The sequence below is a fragment of the Thamnophis sirtalis genome, unplaced genomic scaffold (assembly GCF_051295495.1).
Source record: "Thamnophis sirtalis isolate CommonGarterSnake01/CBP01778 unplaced genomic scaffold, rThaSir2_p1.2 scaffold_4, whole genome shotgun sequence".
Taxonomy (NCBI): domain Eukaryota; kingdom Metazoa; phylum Chordata; class Lepidosauria; order Squamata; family Natricidae; genus Thamnophis; species Thamnophis sirtalis.
The window spans coordinates 64,431,309-64,446,194 of NW_028261384.1; the positions used below are offsets into that span (position 1 = coordinate 64,431,309).

The 14,886-nt window shown below is 41.0% G+C and overlaps 1 pseudogene; it reads right to left on the minus strand.

Moving 5' to 3' along the window:
• Positions 1-14,039: 14,039 nt before the first annotated feature.
• On the minus strand, positions 14,040-14,574 carry LOC106553118 (homeobox protein Hox-B5 pseudogene; annotated as a pseudogene).
• Positions 14,575-14,886: the final 312 nt, after the last annotated feature.

Here is a 14,886-nt window from a genome sequence, read left to right on the forward strand (position 1 = left end):
TTCTGTACTTTGGATTATTTTATTTAATTTGTGTGGTTCCATTTGGATTTCATATATTTTAGTATTGTACTATTTAGATTTGATTTGCAAGTAGGTTAGCCAATCGACCTTCATGTTTTGCTCTGCCAATTCTTGGATTGTTTTCAGATTTCCTTGCCCATCAATTAAATCTTTGTTCATATCTGTGAAGTTTGGATGCATCATCCTTTCTATCAGGGATAGCCAATTCAGGATTTTCAAGTAATGATTTTTTTTTAAAGCTTTGAAATAACGTGTTTCTAATTAGATGTTTTTGAAAGTATTTGTGCGTTTTGTTTTTACCATCCCATAAGAACATTTCCCTACCTACTTGCTAATTATGACCTTCTAAGGTCAAAATTCTTTTTTTTTTTTAGCTCCACCTAACCTTGCACCCATGTTAGTATTGTTGCTTGTGAGTATAACTCACAATCTGGTAGCGCTAGCCTCCCCTCTCCTTGCTGTCTTGCATTGACTTTAGTTTAAACCTTGCTTTTCACCCTTGCCAAATGAACCTGGATGTTAGTTTATTTAGTTCCTGAAAAATGTTTTACCAGGGTTTATGGGTGCCGCTTGTAGCAGAAATAAAATTCATGGTAGAATATTCATTTTAATTGTGGCTATATGTCATTTTAATTGTGGCTATATTAGTGATAACTGAATATTCTTCCAGCTCTCTAGATCTTTCTTTATTTGAATCATTAGTTTATTATAATTATCATCTTTGATTGTAGAGCACTTTGCCGATACCCCAAGTATTTCACTTTCTTGATTCTTTGCATTTTAGTCACTAATTCTAATTCTTCCTCATGCTTTTTCGTCATATTCTTGGTTATCATTTTTGTTTTGCTTTTGTTGATTTTTAATCCTGCCACCTCCCCATATTCTTCTAGTTTTTGAATTAGTTTCGGACCAGATTCCAATGGGTCCTCTAAAATAAATACTAGGTCATCGTCATAGGCTTGGATCTTATATTTTTCATTTTTAATTCTTAAACCTTTTATTTCCTGATCTTTCCTGATTTCATTTAACAATATTTTCAAAGTTAATATAAACAGAAAAGGAGAAAGGGGGCACCTTGTCCAACTCTCTTTTTTATTTCAATTTTATCTGTTATGTATCCATTCATCAGAACTTTGGCTGTCTGGATATTATATAATTTTCCTATCATTTTTTTAAATTTCTCTCCAAATTTCATCTTATCTAATTGCAGTTTTATAAACTTCCAAATTACATTATTGAATGCTTTTTGTGCATCAAGGAAAACCAGTACAGATTGTTTTTCCGAATGTGCCTCATAATATTCTAATGTATCTAGGATGATTCTCATGTTATTTTTGATGTGTCTGTGAGGTAAAAATTCGTTCTGGTCTGAATGTATTCATTCATTTAATACTTGTTTAATTCTTTCTGCCATAATTGCTGCAAACAGTTTTTAATCAGAATTCAATAATGAAATTGGCCTATAGTTTTGGATTTCTTGAAGATTGGCTTATTCTTTAGGGATGAGCGATATTACTGCTTCTGTCCATGATTCTGACACTTTGGCTTTTCCTAAAACTTCATTAAACATTTCCAGTGCCAGTTCTTCCAGCATTATTTGATTATATTTATATAACTCCACTGGAATTCCATCTGGTACTGGGGTTTCATTGTTCTTCTGATTCTTCAGGATTGATTCTACTTCTGCTGTCTTTATTGGCCTGTTTATTGCGTCCCTTTGTTCTTTTGAGATTGGATTTATATTTTCTGGGTTTAGGTATTATTTTATTTTAGTTTCTGCTGTAATATCTTGAGAGTATAATTTTGTAAAAAAAAATGTATAATTTGCTTCTTGCATTCTTATATTAAATATTTCCTGTCTCATCTTTTAGTTGATATATCATTCTTGTTCCTTTTTCATTTTTTAATCTGTATGTCAGCCACTGTCCGGGTTTATTGGCTTGTTCAAAGTAATTTTGTTTGGCCACTTTAATTTTCTGCGCTAATTCTTTTTAGGTTGTTAAATTGATCTTATGTTTTATCATCTCCTTTTTTTTCTTTTTTGACTATTCTTTGGGTCTTTCTGTAATTCTGCTTCCACTTCACTGAGTTATTTTTGCATACATTCTTTTTGCTTTTTTTGTTTTCTGTTTTTTCTTGGTATATAAGTGATTGTGAGGCCTCTTAGGTATGTTTTCATGGTGTCCCAGAGGTTTTGCAGTGAGATGTCTTCTTTTTTGTTCGTTCTAAGGAATAGTTTTACTTCTTTCTTTAGCATTTGAGTATATTCTGTCTCTTTTATGATATTTGGGTTCATCATCCATCTTTTTTTCCCTTTTTTGGACTTTCCATTTTAATTTTATTCAGTTATGATCCACCCACTCATTTGTTTCTATTTTGATTTCCTCTAATTGGTTTCGTAGTCCTGATGATGTCCAGGCCATATCTATTCTCAACCAGGACTGGTGTGGGTTCGAATAAAAAGTATAGGTAATGTGTTTTTCTTAGTCTTATTGTTTTTACTTTCATAATCCATCTTTTTATCCTCTATTGCATTATAGTCCCCAATTAAACAAATATTTTCATAATCTAATTCATTTATTTTATTATGTAATTTCCTATAGAATTCCTCTTGCTTCTGATTTGGGGCATATATCCCTGATAATAAAATCGTTTCTAATTTAATCATTAAAATCCTGCCCTCTTCATTGGTGTAGACTAATTTGGAATTTATTTTTTCTTTAATATACATTGATATCCCTTTTTTTCTTGTCTGCCAATGCTTTATATAATTTTCCTAATTTTGTATTTTCCAATAAGTTAATATGTTCCTTTTTAATATGCACATATTTTAATACAAAAAATGGAGATGAAGATGAAACCAGAACTTTTCCTTTTCCATCTATATACGCTAATCTCACTGCATCCATTGGAATTTACATGCTGGTAAATACCATTACCACTATAGTCATTCAACCCTTTGTTAATTTGACAGAAGCATTAGTTAGAAATTTAGGACATTTCACTATGTAAGTATATTCTGAATTACACTGAGTGACATTGAGAACTCAATATAAAATGGGCTTAATGTTATTTCATTGTTGTTTATTCATGACTAGATTATATAGTAAGCTTTAAAATAAACAGAAAATTAACAGAAAGGTATACAGATAAAAATATAGAATTTTTGAAAGGGTATAGTATAACAGAAGGAAACAAATAATTCAAAGTAAAGATTCCCTCCAGTTGAACTTCATACAACAATGCAGTTCTGCTCTGCTGAAAACTAGAACCATCCATGGTATTGCAGGGACGTGCAGTCAGGGGAGGCAGGGCCTCACCACTGTCATGATGAAAAGAAAAAAAAATAAAAGGAAAAAGGCAGAGGTAGTTGCTCCCAGAGTCACAGTGGATGACTCTGCTTAGTGATTAACTGCAGGGGGAGGCGAGAAAACTATGTGCCTCCTTTAGACTATCATTTTGATCACTTGAGCAGAGTTAAGCAAGCATTAAAAGGCGAAAAATTCCTTATGCAAAGGAAGCACGTGTTTCTCTGGCCTCCTGCTCTGGCAGCAGCAGGTCTTGCCTTTTTCTTTTTACATTTTTTACATTTTCATCATGGCGAACAAGAGGAGAGTTGAAATCCTCTGTGACACAGCTGGAAAAGGTATGTGGGTTTGACAGAGGGAGGGGGGAGGAATTCAAAATTATTATAATTTAATTTGTAAGTAATTTTTTATTGTGAGTAATCTGTGTGTTTCTGTGCGCGCGTGCGTGCATTTCTTTCTTCACTTTACTCAAACAAACTCTCTCAATTTGAGAGAGAGTTTGTTTGAGAAGAGAGGGAAGGGGCAGAGGCAGGGAGGGCAGCCTTGTTTGAGAAGAGAGGGGCAGCCTGCCAGCAGAAGTGGGTCTTTTACCCGCCTCTGCTGGTGGGCTGGCGCTTTCTTTCTTTTGCCTGCTGTGCCCCCTTCCCTTTCTCCTCTCCCCCCCACTGGGAGCCCCATCCTGCTCCCCTCCCCTTTCCTCCACCTCCTCTCCCCTTTCTTCACTGGCTGCTGCCTTTCCCCCCGCCTCCTCCATCCCTTCCTCTGTGTCCGACGGCATCTCACATTTATGGCGGACATAAACGCGAGATGCCTGTTGGACACAGTGGCAGGGACATTGCTTCTTGCCGCTGCCGCGCTCTGCCACACTCTGCCACCTCGCACCCCCACCTCCTCCATCCCCACTACTGTGTCCAACAGGCATCTCGCGTTTATGGCAGAAATAAATGTGTGATGCCTGTCGGACACAGTGGTGGGGACGTTGCTTCTCGCCGCTGCCATGCTCTGCCACCTCGCCCCCGCCTCCTCCGTCCCCATCACTGTGTCCAACAGGCATCTCGCATTTATGGCAGACATAATGCGAGACACCTATTGGACACAGCGGCAGGGATGTTGCTTCTTGCCACTGTCACACTCTGCTGCTGCGTCCCCCGCCTCCTCCATCCCCGCTGCTGTGTCCGACAGGCATCTCATGTTTATGGTGGATATAAAGATGAGATGCCTGTCAGACACAGCAGCGGGGACATTGCTTCTCGCCGCTGCCACGCTCTTGCCTCACCAACCGTAATCCTCACCGCACGTCATTGTGGTTCTGGTATGTTATTTTCAAGAATTATCTTTAAAAAATAAAATAAAACTGTCAAACCATGATTTAAATGCATACTATCTCCAGTTATACAAATGTAAGCATATAATTTATCTGAAACACTTTTTTATTGGATACATTTCAGTTATTAAGACATTCTTCACAGTGTTAAGTACAAAAAGTACAAAAAGAATATCTAAAAGTCAATTTTTCTAAGAATGAATCTCAGATCATTCTGTATGATCTAAAATTTATTTATTTATTTATTTATTTATTTATTTATTTATTTATTTATTTATTTATTTATTTATTTATTTATTTATTTATTTATTTATTTATTTATTTATTTATTTATTTATTTATTTATTTATTTATTTATTTATTTATTTATTTATTTATTTATTTATTTATTTATTTATTTATTTATTTATTTATTTATTTATTTATTTATTTGACTTATAAATTGCTTCATAGGGCTTTCGGCCCTCTCTAAGCGTTTACAAATTTTTTAGCAAATTGAGTCAGCAACTTGCCCCCACAGTCTGGGTTCTCATTTCACCCACCTCGAAAGGATGGAAGGCTGAGTCGACCTTGAGCCGGTGAGATTTGAACTGCTGAACTGCAGATAGCAGTCAGCTGAAGTGGCCTGTAGTACTGCACCCTAACCACTGCGCCACATCGGCTCAGTGAGTTCAGTGGGTTCAGTGAGGTTTATGTTATACACTGTGTTTTAGGAAAGTTGTAAAAGAAGTATATCATAAAAAAGCAAATAACCTAATTCATAATTCAGCATCAAAGTTACCTAAAAATTTAGCTGACTGCTTTTGAACATATTTGGTTAATGTTTAAAAAGCATAAGGAACTTTAAAAAAAAGTAACACTATTACACACATACACACATATTGTGTGTGTGTATGCGTGAAAATGCATACTTTTTGTAATTTGTTCATCCTAACCAAAGAGCAGATATTCTACCTCATCTCGGCATAGTTACTGCTGTTTTCTAACAACACAATGAAACAGCTTGACTGTTGCAATCCCGGTCCTTTCCCAGACAGTAGGACCCGGACTCAATCTTTAATTCATGTTATTCAGCAAAATTTATTTCAGATTTTTTAAAGTGGTTTTTTAAATAGGTTACAGGTTCATGACTAAGCTTATTGGGGTTAAGGCATCAGGCTAGAAACCAGTGGTGGGTTGCAAATATTTTTACTACCAGTTTGGGTTCGCTTGCTCTCGTGCACGCAACGCTTCTGCACATGCACAGAAGCATCTGGGCAAGTGGGCGGGGCCTCCTGCCACTGCTACTACTAGTTTAGCTGAACCCGGAGCAACCCACCACTGCTAGAAACTAAGAGATGATAAGTTCTAATCCTGCTTTGGGCACAAAGCCAGCTGGATGACCTTGGGCTAGTCAGTCTCTCTAGGCCATAGGAAATAAACAATGGTGAACCACTTCAGAAATTTTCCTAAAAAAAACTGCAGGAACTGTCCAGGTAGTCATCAGGAATCAACACTGAGTTGAAGACACACACACACACACACACACACACACACCACATAATAGACAAATATTCCTTCAATACTAATCCACAGGAAATCCACAGGAAATATATTGCTAAGCATTATTTATAGCATTTTTTCTCAAACTGATACCATGTCTATTGGGAAGGTGCAGGAGATAAAGTCCAGCACATGAAATAGGAAATACTTTCAGTATTTAAGGGCAGTATCGGTTATGTAATCGGAATTTATATATGCACACACACACACTCGTGTAGCTGAACATGCTATATACATATTTGTATAGCTGAATCGGATTCAGATACAGTTGGAGCCACTAACCTGGCAAAGTTAGCTGATCTGTGCAATGAGGAACAGATACCGGTTTCATAAGTTGTTTTGAACCTTTAAGAATAAAAACACATGAGTTATTGCTATGCCTTCTGCAGACAATCATTTGGTTACATGTCAATATATTTATATTTATTTCCTCTCCACTGCTACAGCAACAGATGAAAAAGCCAAATTGCTGATTTGTCACAGTAGTTAACAAGATTAAGGTGACATGATCTGGGCTGAAAAATATTGGATGACCACTAAATTCCTATTATCTTCTAGGTTATTTCACTAGTTCTATTTCTACTTTCAGATGATTTCAGATAATACCATAATGTAGTGCTTTGTGCTATGCTTTCCTATCTGTCCCAGAAATCAGAGCAGGATGTGCAAGCTTTAATCATTTTTCTTTCCAGATTGCAGGGAAGGGAAAAGGGAACATGAGACCCAGAACAAGACTTCTACTAGCTGCAGAAGAATTCAATGGAAGCTAGTCTCTAGTCTAGTGTAGTTACTTGGGATTGCACTGGACTTGTTCACTTTTTTCCCACTAAGACAACGATGGCTAACCTTTTTGTTGTCGCATGCCAAAAACACGTGCACCCATAATGCAATGCATGCATGACCCCCCGTGTGATCCCCTCACTCCCCCTGATCCCTGTGCACATGCACATGATCCCCACACTTCCCCTGTGAATGCACATGTGATCCCCTCCATGCCCCATTTGGACCTAGTAGGCCTCCCTGCAGTCTCCCGGAAGCTGTACATCCCTGTTACCCTAACCCTAATCCTAATCCTGTTTTGGATCTAGTAGGTCTCCCTGCAGTCTCCTGGGAGCAAAAACAGGCTGTGGAGGGGCCCTCCATGCATGTGCCCTGCCCCCACACATGTGTGGCAGAGATCCAAAAATCACTTGGCCAGTGGGAGGCACACACACATGCATGTGGAGCTCGTATGCCTGTAGAAAGGGCTCTGTGTGCTACCTGTGATATGCGTATCATAAGTTCAACATCACAGCATTAAGATAATTGCAACCCCAAACATGATAAAGGACACCAAGCTCAGCAGATTGTCAGGTTTTTGTACAACTATGGAAAACACAGTACTTTAAGAAGCCATAATAAATAGGGACTAGATAATAGAATCATTTTCAGCAAGTACAGCCAATGGTAAGAAATGTTAAAAAATCTGTTACCCACTCCTATCTTAATGAGTAAAGTTGAAGTGAATGAAATCAAGATATCCCATTATAGTTTGCATTGTGCTTTCAGAATCAAAATCAGAATAGAGGTGGAAGGGACCTCAGAGGTCTTCTTGTCAAATCCCCTGCTCAAACAGGAGATCCTATACCATTTCTGAAAAGTGACTGTCCAGTCTCTTCTTAAAAATCTCCAGTGATGATTAAGCATCTACAACTTCTGAAGGCAAGCTTTTCCACTGGTTAATTGTCCTTATTTTTAAGAAGTTTCTCTTCAATTCCATGTTGCTTCTCTCCCTGATTAGTTTCCATCCATTGTTTCTTCTTCCGTCCTCTGGTGCTTTGGAAAATAAATTGACTCCCTCCTCTCAAATACTGGAATATGGCTATCATGTTCCACTTAGTCCTTCTTTTCTATAGACTAGCCCACTCCAAATCCTGCAACCATTTTTCATATGCTTTAATTTCCAGACTTTTAATCATCTTAATTGCTCTTCTTTGCACTTTTTCGAAAGTCTCAACATCTTTTTTCGTAATGTGGTGACCAAAACTGAATGCAGTATTCCAGGTGTGATCTTACTAAGGCTTTATAAAGCAGTACTAATACTTCCTGAGATTTCGATTCTATGCCTCTGAGAATACAACCAAGGATTATATTAGCTTTTTTGGCTGCTGCTGTACACTACCGACTCATGTTTAAGTGATCGTCTACTAAGACTCCAAGAGTTAGTTACTTTTTTGAGCCAGGTTTTGCTTAATCTGTACTTGTACCTTTGCGGTTTCCTGCCCAGGTAAAATCTTGCTTTTCTCCGAATTAAATTTTATTTTATTATGAATCATGATGGTGCAGAGGTTAGAGTGCATTACTGTAGGCTACTTCTGCTGTCTGCCAGCTGCCTGCAATTTGGCAGTTTGAATGTCACTAGGTTTAAGGTTGACTCAGCCTTCCATTTTTTTAAGGTGGGTAAAATAAGGACCCAGATTGTTGGGGGCTAGCTCTGTAAACTGCTTAGAGAGGGTTGTAAAACACTGTAAAATGCCATTGGTATTTTGTTGGATAGGGCCCATTGTTCAAGTCTGTCAAGCTCTTTTTGGATCCTGAGTTTGTCTTCTGGTGTGTTGGCTACTACTGCCAGCTTAGTGTCATCTGCAAACTTGATGAATTCCCCTTCTATTTCCTCATCTAAGTCATTTATGAAAATATTGAAGATTATTGGGCCTAAGACAAAATCTTGTAATACCTCTCTGCTTACTTCCCTCCATGTAGATGTAGGACTACATTAAGGACTACTTGCTGAATACAGTTTGTCAGCTAGTTACAAATCCATCTGGCAGTGATATTGTCTACCCCACATTTTTCTAGCTTACCAAGAAGTAGGTTGTGGTCTACTTTGTCAAATGCCTTGCTGAAATCTAAATATACTATGTCCACAGCAGTTTGCTAGTTTACTAATTTAGTCACTTTGTCAAAGAATGAAATAAGATTGGTTTGACATGATCTGTTTTTAACAAACCCATGTTGACTGTTAGTTATAACTTTATTTGTTTTTTAAGTTATTTTTTCCAGTACCTTCCCAGGTATTGATGTTACGCTGATTAGTCTGTAGTTTCCTGGATCTCTTTTTTTCCTTTTTCTTTTTTTGAAGATGGGAACCACATCAGGTCTTTTCCAATCCTCTGATGATTTCCTAATTCCCCAAGATTTTCCAAGCACCAGTCCAAGCCCCTATATTCTCTTCTGTTTTGTTTTGTCCAGCCACTCTGACAGCCAAGCCATGGTGGGTTCCTACCAGTTTGGACTGGTTCAGCCAAACCAGTAGTGGTTTGGTGGCCTGGGTCACTGGAACTGGCAGCAACCCAGGCCTACCACACCCCGTGCCATCTTGTTTTTCAGTTCTGCACATGTGCAGAACAATTTTAATTGTACTGAGCATGTGCACGCAGCACACATCAAGTGTGTGCATATGAGCAAACTGGCAGTAGTATCTCCCGGAACCCACACCAGCAGCCAAGACATCATTCCTGAGCATGTTTATTTTAACAGCAGAAATTATAGGATGAAGTGATTGCAACTAAATCATTGCAAGGAGGAAGGATATCCCAGGAATCAGGAAAAAAGATGAGATAAAGTTTCAGTGTAAATCCATATTAGTTCAGCTGCCAACCTAGGAAGAGCTCTTCCATGGCCATGGAAATCTGGATTCATTCTGGTAAAAATAAGATGATCCAGCTTCTGCCAGTATCATAAGGTCATGTCGGTATAGAACCAATCTGGGAGCACTACTAACACCATGCTAAGATGTACCTTAAATCCAGTGCTGGGTTGCAGGTGGTACGCCCCGGTAATGGCGTACCGGAGCCAGCCCAGAGTACTGGATACCGTTCTGGTATGGTGCTCCGTAGGGCCCAGCCACCAGCCCGAGCTCCTTATTGGTGTTTAAAGGCTTCTGCGTTTCCGCGCAGGCGCATGGCACATACAGCACCTGCATGATGCTCTGCGGAGCAGATGGAGCATTGCGGAGCATCACGAAGGTGCTAATACGCATGTGCATGCTGCGCGTGTGTCCATGTGCTGCACGTGTTCATGAGGACGCTGCCAGCCCTGTTCCAACCGTACCAGTTGGAACGGGATTTGCAACTGCTTAAATCCTGTACAACACTGATGGACATGCTAAGCACTACTTTCTTAGATATAAATAAACCAAGCTGGTATTCAATGCAAATGAAGATTTCATTGCTTTTATTTAGTAATAATATGAACATACAAGAATACACTTACTGAAAAATCAAAAAGCTGCAAAACTAATTTATCTATATAGAGATGACATGCCTCTTCTTCATAGTTTAAAAAAGATACAATAAATATATTTTTTCTTAAAAAATACTCTGACAAGGGTTGAAAATATACATTGATATATGTCTACAAGCCACTTATATTTTGAGCCAAAATAAACAAACAAACCAAGGAGGTTTACTTAGGAGTTCTCCTTTTTCTTGTAGCAATGAATTCAAACGAGCTGTCTTTTTGGATGTTCATTATCCCCTCCCAAACATTTTTACTTGGAAAATTATTGTAGATGACATGCATCCACATTTTCTTAAAGCTTGCTCACTTTATGTGTATAAATATGTCAGATCAACCCTGTCCAATCTTATGTTATGGAAGCTTTGGAATCATAACTCCCAAATTCCTGGTCAATATATGCCAAATTCATGTTGGCTAGAAATCTAGATGTTAATCTGAAATAGAAGTGTCAGGTTGGAAAAGATCAAGTAAAATATTTCATGTATGCAATAATTAGGAATACAATAAGTACCAAGTGTATCGTATACTAAATTTTTGTTACATATATAAAATCTGGGAAATGGCCCAGCTAATATGAAATAAAATGCTAGCATGTATTAGAATTTTTCTTTATGCCAACCTAAAGTGCAAAATAATTTATGAGAATATAGTACAATTCATTTCTCTATTTCTTTGACAAAAGGTTATTGGGTCCAAATACTGCAATGTGCTCTACATGGGGCTGCCCTTGAAGAGCATCCGGCGACTTCAGCTAGTCCAGAATGCGGCCGCGCGAGTGATCGTGGGCGCACCACGGTTCGCCCACATAACACCGATCCTCCGTGAGCTGCGCTGGCTACCTGTTGATCTCTGGGTGTGCTTCAAGGTGCTACTCACCATTCATAAAGCTCTCCATGGTAGTGAATCTGACTATTTGAGAGACCGCCTTCTGCCAATTACCTCCCTTCGTCCCATCAGATCGCATAGAGTAGGCCTCCTCCGAATTCCATCCGCCAGCCAGTGCCGACTGGCGACTACGTGGAGGAGAGCCTTCTCGGTTGCAGCTCCGACGCTTTGGAATGATCTCCCCGTGGAGATTCGTACCCTCACCACCGTCCAGGCCTTCCGCACAGCCCTCAAGATCTGGCTATCCCGTCAGGCCTGGGGATAAGACCTGTACTTTGCCCCACCCGAATGCTGAATGAATGTTGTGTTTTATTGGTTTATTTTTTTTATTATTATTCACATTTTCTTTCTTTCTTGTGTTTTGTCCTACACTCCCTTCCCATTAATTGTAAGCCGCCCTGAGTCCCCTCAGGGAAAAGGGCGGCCTATAAATTTAAATAAAATTCCAAAATTCCAAAATTCCAAAATTTATTTTAAGTTCTATTATAGTAATCTTAGGATAAGCATTAGATAATACAAGGGGGAAGGTATGCCTAGTTTTATAAAATAATATAATAATCATATTGCAAATTTCTACTGAAATGATGCTAAGTCATTTCCATGCTATTATATTAGATAGCATTATGGAAGAATGGCATTTAATGTAGGGGCTTTAGGAGAACCTAGAACTATGGGTCCAGAATTAGTTTTTCAAAATCATTAACTACATATTTCTGGGAAAGTAGGAAATGAAAGTATTATTTCATTTCTTTCTGACTTTCAATATATGGTTTTGAATGAGCAGGAGAAAGTTGCCATGAGTAAATACTCATGCGATACAGTGCTAACCACTATGCAGTACTACAGGCTACTTCTGCTGACTGCCAACTGTCAGCAGTTTGGCAGTTCAAATCTCACCATGCTCAAAGTTGACTCAGAGCTGCCCTCCTTCTGAGGTGGGTAAAATAAGGACACAGAAAAAAAAAGATTCACAAAAATCTGATAGGTTTTCATCAAAGCTTGATTTTTATAAAAAAATGTCTAATGCTGCCAAATGCATAGTGAGATCAGTTTGAATCAGAAATCTTTTGTTATCACAGTGAAGATTCTGAAAATGACTTCCAAAAACCAGGGAATTGCATATCCAATAGTAATGGTTTTATTTTATACCTCCTTTATAGCCAGAACTGAAAAGAAACAGATCAGACTGAGAAAAACTTGAAAATTCCAAGGCTCATAAACTCTTCAATTTAGGCACTCTGCTGACAGCACAATCTATCTTTGTGGTTGAAATCAAGACATTAGGATAGAATTTAAACATTAATCTGAAAATAGTTCAGGATGCTTTCTCAAAAATCGCACAAATGTCCTACTAATAGACCCATATTTCTTCTGTATAAGTAGGGTGACCAGACATCCGGCATTTGGCGGGACAGGCACGCCTTCTCATAATTTTTCCCGCATCCCGGGCCATTCCCAAAAGATCCCGCTTAATTTTGGCACCTTCTCCGACTCACTCCCCCGCCCATCCATTGCCGCTTGCATGGGTGGGGTAGCGTAGCGAGTGAGCGGGCAGATGGGCGGGGGAGCAAGCTCGCCTTTCCAGCTCCACTTCCGGACAAGCCGTGTGAAAGCCTCTGTGAAAAGAGCCACCTGGGGCCACCGCTTCTTCTCTGAACTCAGAGTAAGTGACGGACGGGGCAAGTGAGCGGGCAGATGGTGGTGGGATCGCCACCCACTGCACTGCAGCTGACTCACCCCGGGCCGGGCGGGCTGGGAGGCTTTGGGCGTCCGGGCGGGAAGAGCACGGAGGAAGGCAGAGCGGCGCTCGATGCGACTCTGCTACTTCTGCTGGAGAAGCCCCTAGATAGGGAAGGCGGGTGGCGGGGCAGAGCAAGGGAGCGCAAGCGGCGGATCCCAGGCTCATATGCAGACAGAGCTCTCCAGGCACAGAAGTGCTGGAAAAAGTGCTCCGCTCATGCACCCACCGGGACAGAGCACGCTCGCTCCAGCCCTGCCTGCCAGCATGCTAAAGTGCCGGCATGACTTTGAAGTGCTGGCTTGCCGCTTGCCTTCCACGTCGGCCCACGCGGAAGGCAATCCAGCCCTTCAAAGTCATGCCGGCAATTTAGAACTTGGCCGCCATTCAGTGAAACATCTTTCGCTGAATGGCAGCCGAGGGGCACGCTAAAGTGCCGGCATGACTTTGAAGTGCTGGCTTGCCGCTTGCCTTCCACGTCGGCCCACGCGGAAGGCAATCCAGCCCTTCAAAGTCATGCCGGCAATTTAGAACTTGGCCTCCATTCAGTGAAACATCTTTCGCTGAATGGCAGCCGAGGGGCACGCTAAAGTGCCGGCATGACTTTGAAGGGCTGGCTTGCCGATTGCCTTCCACGTCGGCCCGCGCGGAAGGCAATCCAGCCCTTCAAAGTCATGCCGGCAGTTTAGAACTCGGCCGCCATTCAGCGAAACATCTTTCGCTGAATGGCGGCTGAGGGGCACGCTAAAGTGCCGGCATGACTTTGAAGGGCTGGCTTGCCACTTGCCTTCCACGTCGGCCCGCGCGGAAGGCAATCCAGCCCTTCAAAGTCATGCTGGCAGTTTAGAACTCAGCCGCCATTCAGCGAAACATCTTTCGCTGAATGGCGGCCGAGGGGCACGCTAAACATGTTGGGTGGGAGACAAGAAGGGGGCAGGCTTTATGCGGCCGGCGTGGAGGTGGCGTTTGGCTCCGTCTGAACTCTGGCGCCATTGTTGGCTTGAGAACCGCTCTCTTTGGTTCGCGAGGACACGCTGGTTTCGTCTATTTCGGCAAACGTGGTGACGCTAACTGCGCCGACAGAAGCTACTGGTTGGTGTGGGAGGACCCGGCTGTCTTGCCTCCACGGCTTTCGTTGACGCCGCCACTACTGGTGCTGCTTGTGCAAGGGAGGGATTCGGGACAGGACAAGGAGCAGCTGAACGCCTCTCTTAACCTGCTTTCGAGAGCTGCCTGGGCAGAAAAGACGCGAGAGCTCTCCCCAACCGCTCAAATTGGCTGGAGGAGGTGGTGGCTGATCCGCTGATGCTCAGATCCATTCCATTGTATTTGTATCCCCCGTAAAAGCCGGCGTGCATGTTGCCTGGATCTCTATAGGATCCATCCATGGATCTGCCGGCCCCATAATTTAACAGCTGATAGTCTGGGGCATTAGGGTAGCGTCCTGAGAATGAATGTACAAAGTAATAACTCATTTGGGTTTATATCTTGGAGGGCTTGATTTGTGGGGTTTGTGGTGGTTATAGCCCCCGTGCTTGAGAATTTATGATGTATTAATGAGTTATAGTGGCAGTGCCTCCCCCTCCCCCTCCTCCGCTAGGAACACCTCAGCTGGGCAGGCAGGGGTGCTCGGCTTTGCCAGCTTTAGCTCAGCCGCAATGTAGGTCAGCAACTTTTAAGAAGAGGCACTGGACAGCCGCTTGTCTAAAATGGATAGGATCTCCTGCTTGAGGGGGGGAAGGACTAGAAGACCTCCAAGGTCCCCTCCAGCTCAATTCTGATTTGAC